Source organism: Heptranchias perlo, unplaced genomic scaffold (assembly GCF_035084215.1).
Source record: "Heptranchias perlo isolate sHepPer1 unplaced genomic scaffold, sHepPer1.hap1 HAP1_SCAFFOLD_43, whole genome shotgun sequence".
NCBI classification, from domain to species: Eukaryota; Metazoa; Chordata; class Chondrichthyes; order Hexanchiformes; family Hexanchidae; genus Heptranchias; species Heptranchias perlo.
The window spans coordinates 5,922,644-5,939,233 of record NW_027139442.1 but is presented as its reverse complement, the minus strand read 5'-3'; the positions used below and the strand labels follow the sequence as shown (position 1 = coordinate 5,939,233).

The window sequence follows — 16,590 nt, the reverse complement described above, 5'->3', positions numbered from 1 at the left end:
CATTTAGTGATTTGTGTACATGGACACCCAAATCCCTTTGCTCCTTCACCATTCGCAGTCTCTCACTTTAAGAAAATACTCCAATGTTACCTTTTTGCATCCAAAGTGAATGATCTCACACTTCCCCACATTGAACTCCATCTGCCACAGTTTGTCCATTCACTTAAACTTTCCCTTTGTAACTTTCTGCTCCCATCTACACAACTTACTGTGCCTCATAACTTAGTGTCATCTGGAAACTTGGATCTACAACTCTCTATTCCTTCATCCAAGTTATTGATAAATATGGTGAAAAGCTGAGGCCCCAGTACAGATCCATGGGGACACCACTAGTCATATCCCGCCAATCAAAGAAAATTCCCTTTCTCCTTACTCTTTTCTCCGACCTCCCAACCAATTGCAACCCAAGTCACAAGGTCACTTTCAATTTTGTGCCTTTTATTTTTTCCATTAATCTCTTGTGCTGAACCTTTTCAAATGCATTCTGTAAGTCCATATAGATAACCTTCATAGACAATCCCCTGTCCACCTTGTTAGTTTCCTCAACAAATCCAACGAAATTAGTCAGATATGACCTGCCCTTCACAAATCCAAGTTGACTCTCTTTGACCAGCTCATTTTTTTTCTCATGATAGATTTCAGTTAGTTCCCCACAACCGACGTTAAAATGACAGGTCTGTATTGTCCTGGTTTCTCCCTCCTTCCTTTCTTAAATAAACGGAGTGACATTTTCAACATTCATATCCAAAGGCACAATTCCTGAGTCTGGAGAGCTTTGGGAAATTATGACGAATGCATCTGCAATTTCCCCACCTGTTTCCTTTAAAACTCTGGGGTGGAAACCGTCACATCCTGGAGATTTCATTCTTAGTTTGTAGTTATTTATTTATCTGACTGTGTATAACAGGACTGAGTGTCCCAGCACTGAGTGTGTGTATAACAGGACTGAATGTCCCAGCACTGACTGTGTCTACAACAGGACTGAATGTCCCAGCACTGACTGTGTCTATAACAGGACTGAGTGTCCCAGCACTGACTGTGTGTATAACAGGACTGAATATCCCAGCACTGACTGTGTCGACAACAGGACTGAATGTCCCAGCACTGACTGTGTCTATACCAGGACTGAGTGTCTTAGCACTGACTCTGTATATAACAGGACTGAGTGTCCCAGCACTGACTGTGTGTTATACAGGACTGAGAGTCCGAGACCTGAGGGTGGCGAGACATGCGGTTGTCGGTGCAGATTAAATAGGTTGCAGGGGATTACAGAGATAGGGAGAGGGTGAGGGCCATGGAGGGATTTGAACACGAGGATGAGAATTTTAAAGTCGAGGCATTGCCACACCGGGAGCCAATGTAATAGAACACGAACAGAGCAAGACACACACAGAGGTCTCACAACAGAGCATGAACGGTCTAAAGGACCACCTCCCTCCAGGGGTCACGATACCTCCATCGCGGGTTCGTGGTCCCTCCATCCCAGGTTCACGGCCCCTCCCTCCCGGGGTCGCGTTCCCTCCGTCCGCGGGGTCACAGTGCCTCCATCCCTGGGGTCGCAGTTCCTCCATCCCGGGGTCGACGCCCCGCTGTCCCAGGATCGCGATCCCACCATCCCGGGGTCACAGTGCCTCCATCCCTGGGGTCGCAGTTCCTCCATCCCGGGGTCGACGCCCCGCTGTCCCAGGATCGCGGTCCCACCATCCCGGGGTCGCGGTCCCTCCATCCCCGGGTCTCAGTCCCACCGTTCGAGGGTCTCGGTCCCTCCATCCCGGGGTCTCAGTCCCACCGTTCCAGGGTCTCGGTCCCTCCATCCCGGGGTCTCGGTCCCACCATCCCGGGGTCGCGGTCCCTCCATCCCGGGGTCTCGGTCCCACCGTTCCAGGGTCTCGGTCCCTCCGGCCCGGGGTCTCAGTCCCACCGTTCCAGGGTCTCGGTCCCTCCATCCCGGGGTCTCGGTCCCTCCATCACGGTGTCTCGGTCCCACCGTCCCGGGGTCTCGGTCCCTCCGTCCCGGGGGTTGCGACCCCATTAACGGCGATCGGGCCTGAAGTCGGAGGAGCTGTTGCCCGGGCCGGCCTCACGGCGCCATTCCAAGGCCCCGGGGCCCAGGCCACTTCCAGATGCGGACCCTCCCTCTGTCGGTCTCGACCCCGCCCACAGCAGCGGCCGCCCGCCCGCCGACCCGAGGCCGCCATCATCATCCTCCCGGGACGCGCCTGTTGCTGAAGGAACGCGGCATAGGGACCGTGCGGCGCATGCGCGGCGCCCCTCGGGCCGGAGATGTTTGTGCTCATCGCGATGTCAGCGCACAAAGGTGAGAGACGGTGCCGCGTGTCACGTGATAGGAGGAGTCAGCCCAGGACGGAGGCGGGCGGAGGTGAGGGCTGTCAATCAAAGGGCCCGGAGTCAGCACTCACTGCGCACAGGGTTTGGAGAATTTGTTCAAAAAATAAAAATAGAAATGTACAAAAAAGTGGATAAATTGCAAATTCAATAAGCTGAATTAAAAACAGAAATGTCCAAAGTCACATAAGGCTAATGGTCTGGGTCCTCCTGCCTCTCTCAGTCTTCTCAACCTGGGGCACAGGATGAGCAGAATGCTTGAATCTATATTTTTTAATGCAGAGTGCGCTGGATGTATGGAATGGACCAGCAAGGGAGGCAGTGGGGCCTGATTGTATCAGCAAATTCCACAGAGTTGGGAAAGTACCTGATAGCGCTACCTTGGGATATGACAGCCTAGAAATTGGGATCTTTCATTCATTTTTTACAATTGTGCACTTATTTTTATTGATTGGTGTACCTGGACACCCAAACCCCTCTGCTCCTCCACAGTCCCCAGTTTCTCACCCTTAAGAAAACACTCCCTATTTCTCACCTGATGCCTGCAATAAATGATATTTGTATAACTTCCAACATCTTTACGATTCGGGTCGGTTTCCACTCTTCAGTGTCCAATAAGAAGAGAAATAGTGAGACTGGAACTTTATTTAATATTTCAAAATATACTTTATTTCATAAAATTCATGAATACACACAGTTCAATGTAAATATTACAATTACAATTCAAAACAAATACAATACACATCATACGATTCCATTATTACAAGTCAAAACACAGTAAATATCTTCTAACACATGCTGTACAATACAAGGTGGGATAGCCTTACACGTTTGCCTTTCCCAATAAAGCCTTTGTGTAGGCCGCACCTCGCTTCAGTGTGCACCTCAGCATGAAATACTGGACCTTGGATTGTGCCAGTGGCCAACACTTGGCCGCGGACAGTTCCCTCGGCAGGAAGACCAGCAAGTTTCGGGGGAACAAAGGGCCTCCTTGACCGAATTGATGGTCTTCCAGCAGCTGTTGATATCTGTCTCGTTGTGCATCTTGGACAACTGCCCATAGAGGACAGCGACCTGTGTTACCGAGCTGTTGGGGATGAACTCCTCTTCGACACCACGGTATAGGGGTCCAGTCTCCGTTGGGTGGGTTATCAGCTTCTACCCGAATACACGGATCCATTCGCCCACATTCATGTTAGTGTTTGGCAAACACTGTCTGATGTCTTTCACACACCTGTCGAACCTTGGGGTCAGAAACGTAGGGGGTAATTTCACCTTCACATCTTGGGAGGTAAACTGACGGAGCAAGAATTAAAATCGGGCGGGTTCTGTAAGGGGCGGGTGATCGGCTCTACCAGTTCAGTCCCCAGCGATGCTGAAAATTTCCCTCCACGTGTTATGAACCGATGCAATTTGAGAAAATGGACCAGCTTGTGGGCTTCGAAGATTCATTCTAGGGCGTAGGTCAGGAAAGGTGTGGCCGATTTTAAGTATCCTCGCCTGGCGGAAATAGGGTGGTCGAGGCTTGTAAATGGTGTCAGGTCATTACCGCCCCTTTAACACTGGCGTTCCTGCCTCCACCATCGTGGGTCATGTCCTGAGAAGAGCGGCCCGAGCAACACCCACCTGTTTCCGGTCAGGCCACTTGTAATATGTAAATCAGAGTATTATGACGTACACGGGAAACCATTTAATGCTGGCTAAAAATGGTTGGAGGAGCCGCCCTTTCGATGGGGATTGAGTGGTCCAGAACTCTGAGAAGTTTCTTTTTAACATATATTTTGTGGGGCAAGGAGGAGCAGGAGAGCTTTCCCTTGGCCTGCTGCGGCCGTGTGAAATCTCCCGCCCCCTGATCGTCTCAGAAATGTATCAGGAGGTTTCCTTATCGATCTCTGTAACCAGGCCCAGCCTCATGTCCCATTAAACTCCCTGCAGTGAGTAAACATTGCTGCACAGCAGCTCAGAGATGAAACGATCTCCGGAACTCCCCACTGGAGTTTGAAATTACATTAATATTTTACCAGTTAGTAACGGTCCGGGTGTTGGTCCATTATTATTCTGTTCTGGCCAAAACAAATGTCCCAATGAACAGGACGCTGTCTGACCCTGACAGCTCACCCTCAGTCCATCCCACCAGGCAGTGTGTGTGATGGGAAATAATCATCAACCGAAATGGAGCATTTGATTTTATTCATTACAGGATTAAACATTTAATATTGAAATCATATTATTTCCCGACTAATAACAGCAAACCATTTCATGTTAGAATCACATCTTGCATTATTTCTCAAAAAGCATTTGTTGGATAAAATATAATTCCTGTCTGTTATTTCCAAATTTATTTGAAGTATTGGATTGATATCAGTTACTTCAGTGAACTCATTGGTGTCAATGGATAGTAAAATCAGGCGTAGTGAACAATGGGGGCCCGATCCGTTATCGCCGACTTACTCCACCGCCAAAGCGGAAAATCCACTCTCTTAATTAGCAGTTTACAAAATTCTTATTCCAGCTGATTTGTAGAATCTCATGTGTTGGGGTTTGAATTATGAAGCGGATTTTCTCCGCCAGTTTTACCGTCTCACAGAGACTCTCACCCTGAATCTGTGAAAAGGTTATGACCATGAACTGGGACTCGAGCCGAACACATCCCCAGTTCCGGTGTGGCCTGGACACCCCATTCTCTCTGTTTTATATCAGACAGCATTCCACCTTCAAAAACAGCACTCGAGAGAGAAAGCGAGGCACACACTGTCAGTCTTACATTTCCTATCAGTATGTTCATATCACGGTTAATAGCAGTATCCAACCTTCATATACAGCACCGGAGAGTGAGAGAGAAAGGGAGACAGATACGGTGACAGAGCGAGCGGAGAGGCACAGTGCAACAGTATCAGTTCCAGACTGACATGTAAAGTTGCGTTTTATCCAGAAATTCCCGTTGTAGAGACAGAAGATGTAGTCTTATCTCTCACTGATATACCAGGGACGGACACACCATTAATCCCACACTCAGGGACAGTGCAGAGAGTGACAAAAACAATGTGGGCCGAATTTAACCCTCTCTTGCCTGTTGTACTACATTCGGTTTTGCAGATCAGGGCCGTTCGCTATTACTCTCAGTGACCGAGAGTTTCAATCTGATTATATTAATATGGGACTGTTGCTGTCAGATATTAATCCTACACGCTCCCAGCAAATACACGGACTCCGACTTTCATCCCATTTTTCTCCAGGATTGGTTTGAGAAATCCTGCATCCAGTTTCGGAGTCACACGTTAATTAATGGTTAATGGGGCCAAGAATGAACAGAATCCATTGGCTCATTTCACACCCGCCCATTTTATCGATGAAAGGCCCTTTACCATCAAAAGATACCGAGAGAAACAGCAGGGATGGAAACATCTAGTTTAATAGTTAGAGATTGTAAAGTCAGTCTGGATTCCAGCGTTATGCACTGGTGGAATCCCATCTGTTTCCCATTCTGGTGCCTGTTCCTGCACTGCCTGTGGACCCCATTTCCTCTGACCTTTCCCCCAGTCCCACTTCCTTTGCTCAGACTCTGAAAAATTCCAATTGGAGAAAGTTTCCATCGATTTTTGTATTGGGAATTAAACCAGATATCTGCGCATGCGTGACTCAGCGCCGCCCCCCGCGCTGCTTGTTGGTGAGCGGAAGAGCGCATGCGCGATCCCCTCCCCCTGCTCGGCCTATTGGGGCCATTCCCTCAGTGAGCGGAAGAAGATGGTTTAAAACAGCCGAGAATGGAGTGATCACGGCCCCCGGGGGAAGGGAGCAAAGAGCAGCCTCGTTACAGCAGCTCATCGCTTCGGGACCGTGTCCGCAGATGGACTCAGAGATCGGTATTGAGTCCGGGGGAACGTCAGGGGAAGTCCGGGGGCTTTTCATAAGAGGCGGAGTGGATCAGGAACTTGTCCCGGAACATGGAGTGAGAGGGGGAAGGGAGAGGTCATTCTCGGGCTGTGGGTGTACAGGGTGTGTCCAGGGGAAGGGAGACAGAATGGGAAGAAACTGCTATTTAAAATCATTGCTGCTTTCTCTCCCCAGACCAGTAGTGAATGTTCCAGGTTTAGTTCCAGTCTCACCCTGTTTGTTGTTTTTGGAGAGTGAAGATTGGAAACAGAGTCGGACAGTAATGATGTGTGGACTTATACAAAGAGCATCTATTGAAGGCACCAGGTGAGAAGTGTGAAGGACACAATTTAGACAACTGCTGTTATATTTCTGTTGAAAGGTTATTCTCCTGGGAGAGGGAATTAGAAACCTGACCTGTACAAAGTCCCCGCCCCATCGGGTAGTCCCATTCATGGATCAGTGCAGGGGTTGGGTTGAGTCTGGATGTCACTAAATTGTTGTAAAACAGCCCAACACACCTGGTGTGCAGAAGCTGAGTGCTGCAGTACTGCAGTGGAGTCAGACACTGACACTCTTTGTATCGCTGATTTACATAATTATCATTAACAGAGCTATTAAACTTATCACTTTTGTATTTTCTACCTCACTGGTTCTGGAGTTACAACAGTTACTTTTTTCTTCTGACAGAAAAATACTTGAAGGGCCAAGAATAAATGTGATGCTTCCTCCATCCTAGGCACAAGGAACAGTGCAGCCAGCTCCTCCTCACACACAGTAGGTACGTTATCATTCACGGAGACACAGACAGGTCATCAGTTCCACAGTCTCAGACAGCAGAAGCAGTCAGTCACAAACTGATCCCAATATCCGGAGGCACATTTTCAATCCAACACGGAAACAGAGCAGGTGAGGCATTTCCATTTCCCCCTAACTCAGTACCACTGACAGGTAGATACAAAAATCCCAGTCCAAAATCATGCTTTAAGATTGTCAATCCCACAGTAGGTTAACAGTAGCTACGAATTAAATACCAGATAGTAATCACACATGGTGCCCGATTGAAAGGTACGGAATGAATTGCAATAATTTAACCCGAGATTCAAATTGAATACTTGACCAGAACTCTCACACACATGTGAGTTTAATACATGTCGTATCCATTCGAATAGTGTAGCATGAGATACAAATTGCATACTGGTCCAAAACTCTCATCCAGTGTCAGATTGAGAAATGCTGTGACAGCGTAACATGAGAAACAAATTAGATATCAGTTTATAATGCAATCATGGTATGAGATTTAAAGATACAGTATTAATTCTATTAGTGCAGACTGAGATACACATTACACAGCAGTCCAAAAATGTAATCATATCAGTTTGAAAGATAGATTATCATTCAAATTTGTGTTCAGAGATACAGATTTAATCATAGTCCAAAAAGCACACAAATTATCTGATTAAAAACCTCCAGCATCTTATCCGAAAGTGCATCCATATTTACAAATTAAATAATGAGAAAAACTATTTAAACATTAAGATATTAAAGCTAAATTATTGAACGCTATAATACAAACAGAGAGAATAATTTTACAGACACAGAATGAATCCCACACTCGCAAACCGTACCAGAGACTGAGACATGCAGAAGGAATCTCAAACTCACATACAATACCAGAGACTGACAGATACAAAAAGTGAATCCCACACTCACACACAGCACCAGAGACTGACAGGTAAAGTATGAATCCCACACGCACACAAGCTACCTGAGACTGAGATACAGAAAGAATCCCAAACTAACCTACAGTATGAGAAACTGCATATGTGGAAATAATACAACACACACACACAGCACTAGAGAAGGTATATACAGACAGAAACCCACACACAGTACCAGAGAAGGTATATACAGAGTGAATCCCACACACAGTACCAGAGAAGGTATATACAGAGTGAATCCCACACACAGTACTGGAGAAGGTATATACAGAGTGAATCCCACACACAGTTGTAGAGAAGGTATATACAGAGTAAATCCCACAGACAGCACGAGAGAAGGTGTATACAGAATGAATCCCACACACAGCACTAGAGAAGGTGTATACAGAATGAATCCCACACACAGCACTAGAGAAGGTATATACAGAATGAATCCCACACACAGCACAAGAGAAGGTATATACAGAATGAATCCCACACACAGTACTGGAGAAGGTATATACAGAGTGAATCCCACACACAGTACTGGAGAAGGTATATACAGAGTGAATCCCACACACAGTACTGGAGAAGGTATATACAGAGTGAATCCCACACACAGTAATAGAGAAGGTATATACAGATTGAATCCCACACACAGTAATAGAGAAGGATAATACAGAGTGAATGCCACACACAGTAATAGAATAGGTATGTACAGAATGAATGCCACACATAGTACCAGAGAAGGTATATACAGAGTGAATCCTGCACACAGTACCAGAGAAGGTATATACAGTATAATTTCCACACACAGTACCAGAGAAGGTGTATACAGACTGAATGCCACACACAGTACTCGAGAAGGTATATACAGAGTGAATCCCACACACAGTACTAGAGAAGGTATATACAGAATGAATACCACACACAGTACTAGAGAAGGTATATACAGAGTGAATCCCACACACAGTACTAGAGAAGGTATATACAGAGTGAATCCCACTCACAGTACTAGAGAAGGTATATACAGAGTGAATCCCACACACAGTACTCGAGAAGGTATATACAGAGTGAATCCCACACACATTACTAGAGAAGGTATATACAGCATGAATCCCACACACAGTACTAGAGAAGGTATATACAGAGTGAATCCCACACACAGTACTAGAGAAGGTATATACAGAATGAATCCCACTCACAGTACTAGAGAAGGTATATACAGAGTGAATCCCGCACTCACATAGAGTACCAGAGTGTGACAGATACAGAATCTATCCCACAATCACACACAGTACCAGAGACTGAGAGATCCCAAATGAATCTCACAGTCACCTACATTAGTACAGGCTGATTTACACTTAACATACCAGACCAAATATCTCATAATGTCAGATTGAAAGATACATTATCAATTCCATTGGTGCAGACTGATCTGCACATTACATATCACTACAAAAAAACTGACACAGATTCAGACTGAAATATACAGTATTCCATTCACACAGACTGAGCTACACATTATATACAAGTTCAAAAATGTCACCATATCAGTTTGGAAGACACACCAAATCACAATTGTGTTTCCATCGATACAGATTTAATAGAATTCCAAAAAGTGCCCACATTCTCTGATTATAACCTGCAACATTACATTTTGAAGTGTATCAGTATCTACCAATAAAAGATTGGGGAACATATTCATACATTAAGGTATTAAAGTACAGTTTTGAATGCCGTACAATAAACGGAGATACAATTTACTTAAATATAATGAATGAATCTCACACTCAGATACAGTGCCAGAGACTGACATGTACAATGAATCCCATGCTCACACAACGTACCAGTGACTGGCAGATCCAGAGTGAATGCCGCACTCACACACTGTGGTACAGACTGACAGATAAAGAATTTATATCACTCACATACTGTATCAGAAATTAAGAGGTATGGAATGAATATCTCACTCACTTACAGCACCAGATACAAACAGAAACAGAATGAATCACTCATACACGCGCGCGCGCGCGCACACACACACACACACACAACCAGAGACTGATAGGAACACAATTAATCCCACACTCACATACAGTACCAGTGATTGAGAGATACAGAATGAATCCCACACTCGCACACAGTACCAGAGACTGACAGATACAGAATGAATCCCACACTCAAACACAGAACCAGAGACTGACAGATACAGAATGAACCCCACACCCACACACAGTACCAGAGATTGACAGATACAGACTGAATCCCACACTCACACACAATACCAGGGACTGAGAGATAAAGAATTAATCACACACTCACACACAGTACCACCGATTGACAGATACGGAATTAATCTCACAGTCATGTTACTGCAAACTGAGTTACACATCAGATACCAGTCCAAAAACCTCATAGTGTCTGATTGAAAGATGCAGTATCACTTCCATTCGTGCAGACTGAGCTACATTTTATATACATTGCAAAATACTCATACAGTATTGTACTGAAACATAAAGTATCAATACCATTGGTACAGACTGAGCTACACGTTACACACAAGTCCAAAAACCTCATAAATGATCAGACTGGAAGATGTAGTTTCAATTCTATTATCACAGACTGAGACACAGATTACATGGCAGTCCAACATTCTCATAAATTATGACTGGAAGATACAGTATCAATTCTATTAGCACAGACTGAACTACACATTACATATCAGTCCGAAAATCTCATACAATATTAGGCTGAAAGATACAGTATCAATTTCATTAGTGCAGACTGAACCACACATGATATAGCAGTCCAAGAATCTCAAAGAGTAACAGACTCAAAGATACAATATCAATTCCATTAGCACAGACTGAGGTACATGTGACACACCAGTCCAAAAATCTCATAGAATATCACATTGAAAGATTCAGTATCACTTCCATTAGTGCAGACTGAGCTACATCTCACATTCCAGGCCAAAATCTCATACAGTATCAGACTGATAGAGACAGTATCCACTCCTTTAGTGCAGGATGAGCTACATATTGCATACCAGTTCAAAAATCTCATACAGTGTTCGACTCAGATACAGAATTAATTCCATCAGTGCAGACTGAGCTGCACACTACATACCAGTCCAATAATTTCACTGTGAACAGATTGAAAGGTACATTATCATTCACAATAGAGTTCAGAGATTAAGATGTGATCCCACTCCAAAACTCACACACGTTGTTTGATTGAAGAAAATTAAAATTTACAGATTAAATACACGATGAAGAACTATATCATTTAAAGTGTTAAAGATACAGTTTCAAATACAATGCTGTAAACTGAAATAAGAATACAGAATGAATCCAGACTTGCACATTGTCTCAGAGACTGAATTACAGAATGAATCCCAAACTGAGATAAAGCAGCACAGAATGGCAGATACAGAATGTATCCCACACTCAGATACAACACCAGAGATTGACAGATACAGAATGTATCCCACACTCAGATACAACACCAGAGATTGACAGATACAGAATGTATCCCACACTCAGATACAACACCAGAGATTGACAGTTGCAGAGTTAATTCCACACTCAAACATGGTACCAGAGACTGACTGATACAGAATGAACCCATCACTTATATGCAGTACCTGAAACTGACAGATGCAGAATATACCCCATGCTCACACTCAAAAACAGAGTCTGACAGATACAGAATGAATCCCAACGTACCAGAGACTGACAGATACAGAATGAACCCATCACTTATATATAGTACCTGAAACTGACAGATGCAGAATATACCCCATGCTCACACTCAATAACAGAGTCTGACAGATGCAGAATAAATCCCACCAGACACAGTACCAGAGACTGACCTCTACTGGACGTAAGAGAGAACTGTAAAAGAGCGGAACCAATTCACATTTCCTATCGTGGTTCCAGAAACAGGAAAATGTGCAATGTGAGGAAAGTTTCTGTCTGTAACTTTTATTCTCGTATTTTTGCACATTTTGATAGTGAAAAATGAAGTCAATTGATTCATAATAATTTTTTTGTTTTACTCATTCGATAGTTGTGAATTTGCCCCATTATTTTTCACTTACATTGCGCAGTATTTCTCTCTAATTTCTCAGGATGATTTACATTGCTCCTCTGTCCCTTTTAGACTCTTAATTTCCAAGCAGTATGTGGCCTCCTTAATCCCCCTGGCAAAATGCACCAGCTCACACCTTTCTATATTGAAATTCAATGGCCATTTACACGGCCGTTCTGCAAGCTGATTTTGTCGTAGTCTTCCTCGATATAGACAATATACCCGAAATTAATTACAAGAATTTAAAACAGCGTTGCAAGTAGTGTTTGGTCCAACAGCTCGTCTCCATTCCCAGTTTTTCGAAATCCCACTCGTGCAATATAATGTGAAGAATGAGTTGATCTTCTGTCCCTCTCTCATCTGCAAACTTCAATGATCCGGGATTTGGGGACATCTACTGGCCGGAAGCAGAACTGCAACAGTTCGGAACAAATTGCTGAAACCAGACAATGTGCAGTGTGAGCGTGTTTGTGATTGGTGCCAGGTACTAAATCTCATTTTTTTCTACCTGCCCTGTTTGTGATTGAACAGTAAACAGAGCCGGACAGTAAGGATGTGGGGAGTTATACAAAGAGCATCTATTGCAGGCATCATTTGTGAAATATGAAGGACACATTTTAAACAGCGGCTCTGTGGTTTTGGTTGAACTGTTAGCCCCATCGGAGAGGGGATTAGAAGCCTGACCTGAACAAAGGTCCCCGCCCCATCGGGTCGTCCCATTAATGGATCAGCGAAGGTGTTGGCTTGTGTCTGGATATCACTAAATTGTTGTAAAACAGCCCAACACACCTGGTGTACAGAAGCTGAGTGCTGCAGTACTGCAGTGGAGTCAGACACTGACACTGTTTGTATCACTGGTTTTCATTTGTGGATATTACAATGATTATTAACAGAGAGATTCAATTGATCACTTTTGTATTTTCTACCTCACCTGTTCTTGAGTTACAAGAGATAATTTTTCTTCCTACAGGCAAATACTTGAAGGACCCAGAATCAGTGTGATGTTTCCTCCGCAAGGAACAGTGCAGCCAGCTCCTTCTCACACACAGTATGTACATTATCACTCAGAGCACAGAGACACAGACAAGTCGTCAGTTCCACAGTCTCACACAGCAGAAATAGTCAATCCCACACTGATCCCAATCCAACAGTCAAACAGAGCAGGAGATACAGATGGAATTTCCATTTCTAAACAACTCAGTACCGCTGACCGGCAGATAAATAATTCCCAGTCCAAAATCACACCCAGTATCAGATTGAAAGGCACTGTGTTAATCTCACATTAGTTCAGCCTTAGCTACAAATTAAATACCAGTTAGAACTGACACATGGGACCGATTGATAGATACAGAATGAATCACAATAATGTACCCCGAGATTCAAATTAAATACCAGCCCACAATTCACACACATTATGAGTTTAAAGATGCAGTATTCATGCCAATAGTGTACACTGAGATACAAATTAGATACCAGTTCAGATGTTACCCATATTTGACTCACATATATGTCCACAAACTTCATAGTGTCAGAATGAAATGTACAGTGTCAATTCCTTTACTGCAGACTGAGGTACACATTAGATACCAGTCCAAAATTCTCATACAGTAACAGATTGAAAGATGCAATATCAATTCCATTAATACAGATTGAGCTGCTCATTATATACCAGTGCAAAATTCACATGCAGTATCGTACTGAAATATACAGTTTCAATTCCTTTACTGCAGACTGAGGTACACAGTAGATGCCAGTCCAAAAATCACATTCAGTGTCAGACTGAAAGACACAGTTTCGATTTGACTCGTATAGACTGACCCACACTTTACATGCCAGTATACAAATCTCACACAGTATCAGACTGAAAGATACAGTATCAATCCCATTAGTGCAGACTGAGTGACACATCATATACTGGTCTAAAAATCTCAGTGACAGGTTGAAAGATACAGTATTAATTCCAACAGTGCAGATTGAGCAACACATATATATATGGTCCAAAATTCGAATACAGTATCGTAATGAAAGATACAGTATCAATTTCATTACTGCAGACTGAGGTACACATTTGTTACCAGTCCAAAATTCTCTTACAGTATCAGATTGAAAGATGCATTATCAATTCCATTAGTGCAGACTGAGCTACACATTACATACAGTCCAAAAATCACATTCAGGGTCATGCTGAAAGATACAGTATCAATCCCAGTATTGCAGACTGAGCCACACCTTACAAACCAATCTAAATATATTACACGGTATTAGACTGAAAGGCACAGTACGAATTCCATTAGTACAGACCCAGCTACATATTGTATGCAGTCCAAAATTCGTATATACATATTATCATATTGAAACATACAGTCTGAATCCTATTAGTGTAGACGAAGCTGCACATTGCAAACGATTCCAATAATTACTTCAAACTCATGCTGAAAGGTATGGCATCATTTCCATTATTGCGGACTGAGTTATTCCTGACATACCAGTCCAAATATAGCACAAAGTGTCAGCCTGAAAGATAAAGTATCAATTCCATTAGCGCAGACTGAGCTACACAATAAGTACCAGACCAATAATTTCACGGTAAAATATTGAAATATACATTATCATTTACAATAGTCTTTCAAGAGATTAAGATGTAATCCTACACCAAACCTCACACATTGTTTGATTGAAACAAAATACAGAAGTCTATCCATATTTTAAAAATAATGCTAGACAAAGGACCGTGCAAACATTAATGAATTAAAGATACAGTTTCAAGTAACATGCTGTATCCTGAAATAAGAATACAGAACGAATCCAGACTTGCACTTTGTCCCAGAGACTGAGTTACAGAATGAATCCCACACTGAGATAAAATTCCAGAGACTTCCAGTCACAGAATGAATCCCACACTCACAGGTGGCTCCAGAGACTGACAGATACAGAATGAATCCCACACTCACACACAGTACCGGAGACTGACAGATACAGAATGAATCCCACACTCACAGGCAGCACCAGAGACTGACAGATACAGAATGAATCCCACACTCACACACAGTACCAGAGACTGACAAATTCAGTGTTAATCCCACACTCACTCAAAGTACCAGAGACTGACAGGTTCAGAATGAATCCCACACTCACACAAAGTACCAGAGACTGACAGATACAGAATGAATCCCACACTCACACAAAGTACCAGAGACTGACAAATTCAGAATGAATCCCACACTCACATACAGTACCAGAGAATGACAGATAGATAATTAATCTCACACTCACAGACAGTACTGGAGGCTGACAGATACAGAATGAATATACAGTCTGACATCGACTGGCCGTAAGCGAGAACTCTAACAGAGTGGAACAAATTCACATTGTCTGTCGTTACAGAAACAGGACAAAGTGCAATGTGAGGAAATAGTTTCTCTCTGTAACTTCTACTCTGTTATTTTTTAATATTTTGACAGTGAAAAATTAAGACAACTGACTCATAATAAAGTTTTTGTTTTGTTGATTCAAAAGTTGTGAATTTGCCCCATTATATTTCACTGTACATTGCGCAATATTTCTGTCTGATTTCTCAGGACATGAATTAGATTAATTCAAATAAATCGAACTAAAACACAAATAAAAACTGAGCACAAAGCTGGAAGTTTTAATGGCGACCGTCAAAAGTGAAAGGGATGAAATAGAGAGAAAAAAATACCAAAAATGCTGGAAAGACTCAGCAGGTCCGGCAGCATATGTGGAGAAGGGAAGCTCGGGTTAACGGTTCAGGACTATGACCCTTCAATAGATCAGAAAGGTTAATCCGACATAATTTAAATAAGGGACGGGAATCAGCAGAGAGAAAAAACTTCAGAAAATCTATTAATTTCACTGAATCCGGGCAATTGTTTCCCGTATCCACTGTACAGATCAGTGTAAATAATAATACAAAGGGAAAGAGTTAAATTCAAAGTTATGGGGGAAAGAAATGACCTTTCAAAGTATTTTTTTAAATATAAATAAGACCCGTTTGTGTTTTCGAAACACTATCTCTGTGAACATCATCAAATTCGGTTCCAGTCTTGGTGATTCTGAATTCAGCGTGCTGGGATTCAAACCTGTTGGAATGAATTGTTTGGAAGGCAGCTCTGCTCACCATTATAGCGCCTTATTTCACGAGGAGGGAAAAATCGAGTGTTTCTGTGGAGTTTGGGTTTGGGGTTTCTGGTACTTTAATCATAGACAATAAATAGTTTCCAAACATCAGCCCCTGAACAGACACAAAAAGCTGGTGGAATTTCTCATTCATAGATATTAAATAAGAGGATGGCAAAAGCGAATAGGAAGAGGTTTGGAAGAAGTCACAAAAACAATTAGGGAAGCAAACAGGAACAACGAAATCAAATTATCAAGGAATATAAAAAGAAATAGTAAATTATTCCACAGACACAAAAATAACAAAAGGAAAACCAGAATAGTTTGAGTGCCACTAAGGGATGCACAAGATAAACTCACAGGTAATGTCAGCGAAATGGCAGAAATATTGAATTGTTACTTTGCCTCAGTATTTACCAGGGAGATTAACAGGGTAAAT

At 42.9% G+C, this 16,590-nt stretch overlaps 1 long non-coding RNA gene across 1 annotated transcript; it reads left to right on the top strand.

Moving 5' to 3' along the window:
• The first annotated feature begins 6,084 nt into the window (after positions 1 to 6,084).
• On the top strand, positions 6,085 to 15,529 carry LOC137312658 (uncharacterized). Its single transcript, XR_010960778.1, has 3 exons — positions 6,085 to 6,546; positions 6,910 to 7,000; positions 12,985 to 15,529. It is a non-coding gene; the product is annotated as an uncharacterized lncRNA (long non-coding RNA).
• The last annotated feature ends 1,061 nt before the right edge of the window (positions 15,530 to 16,590 follow it).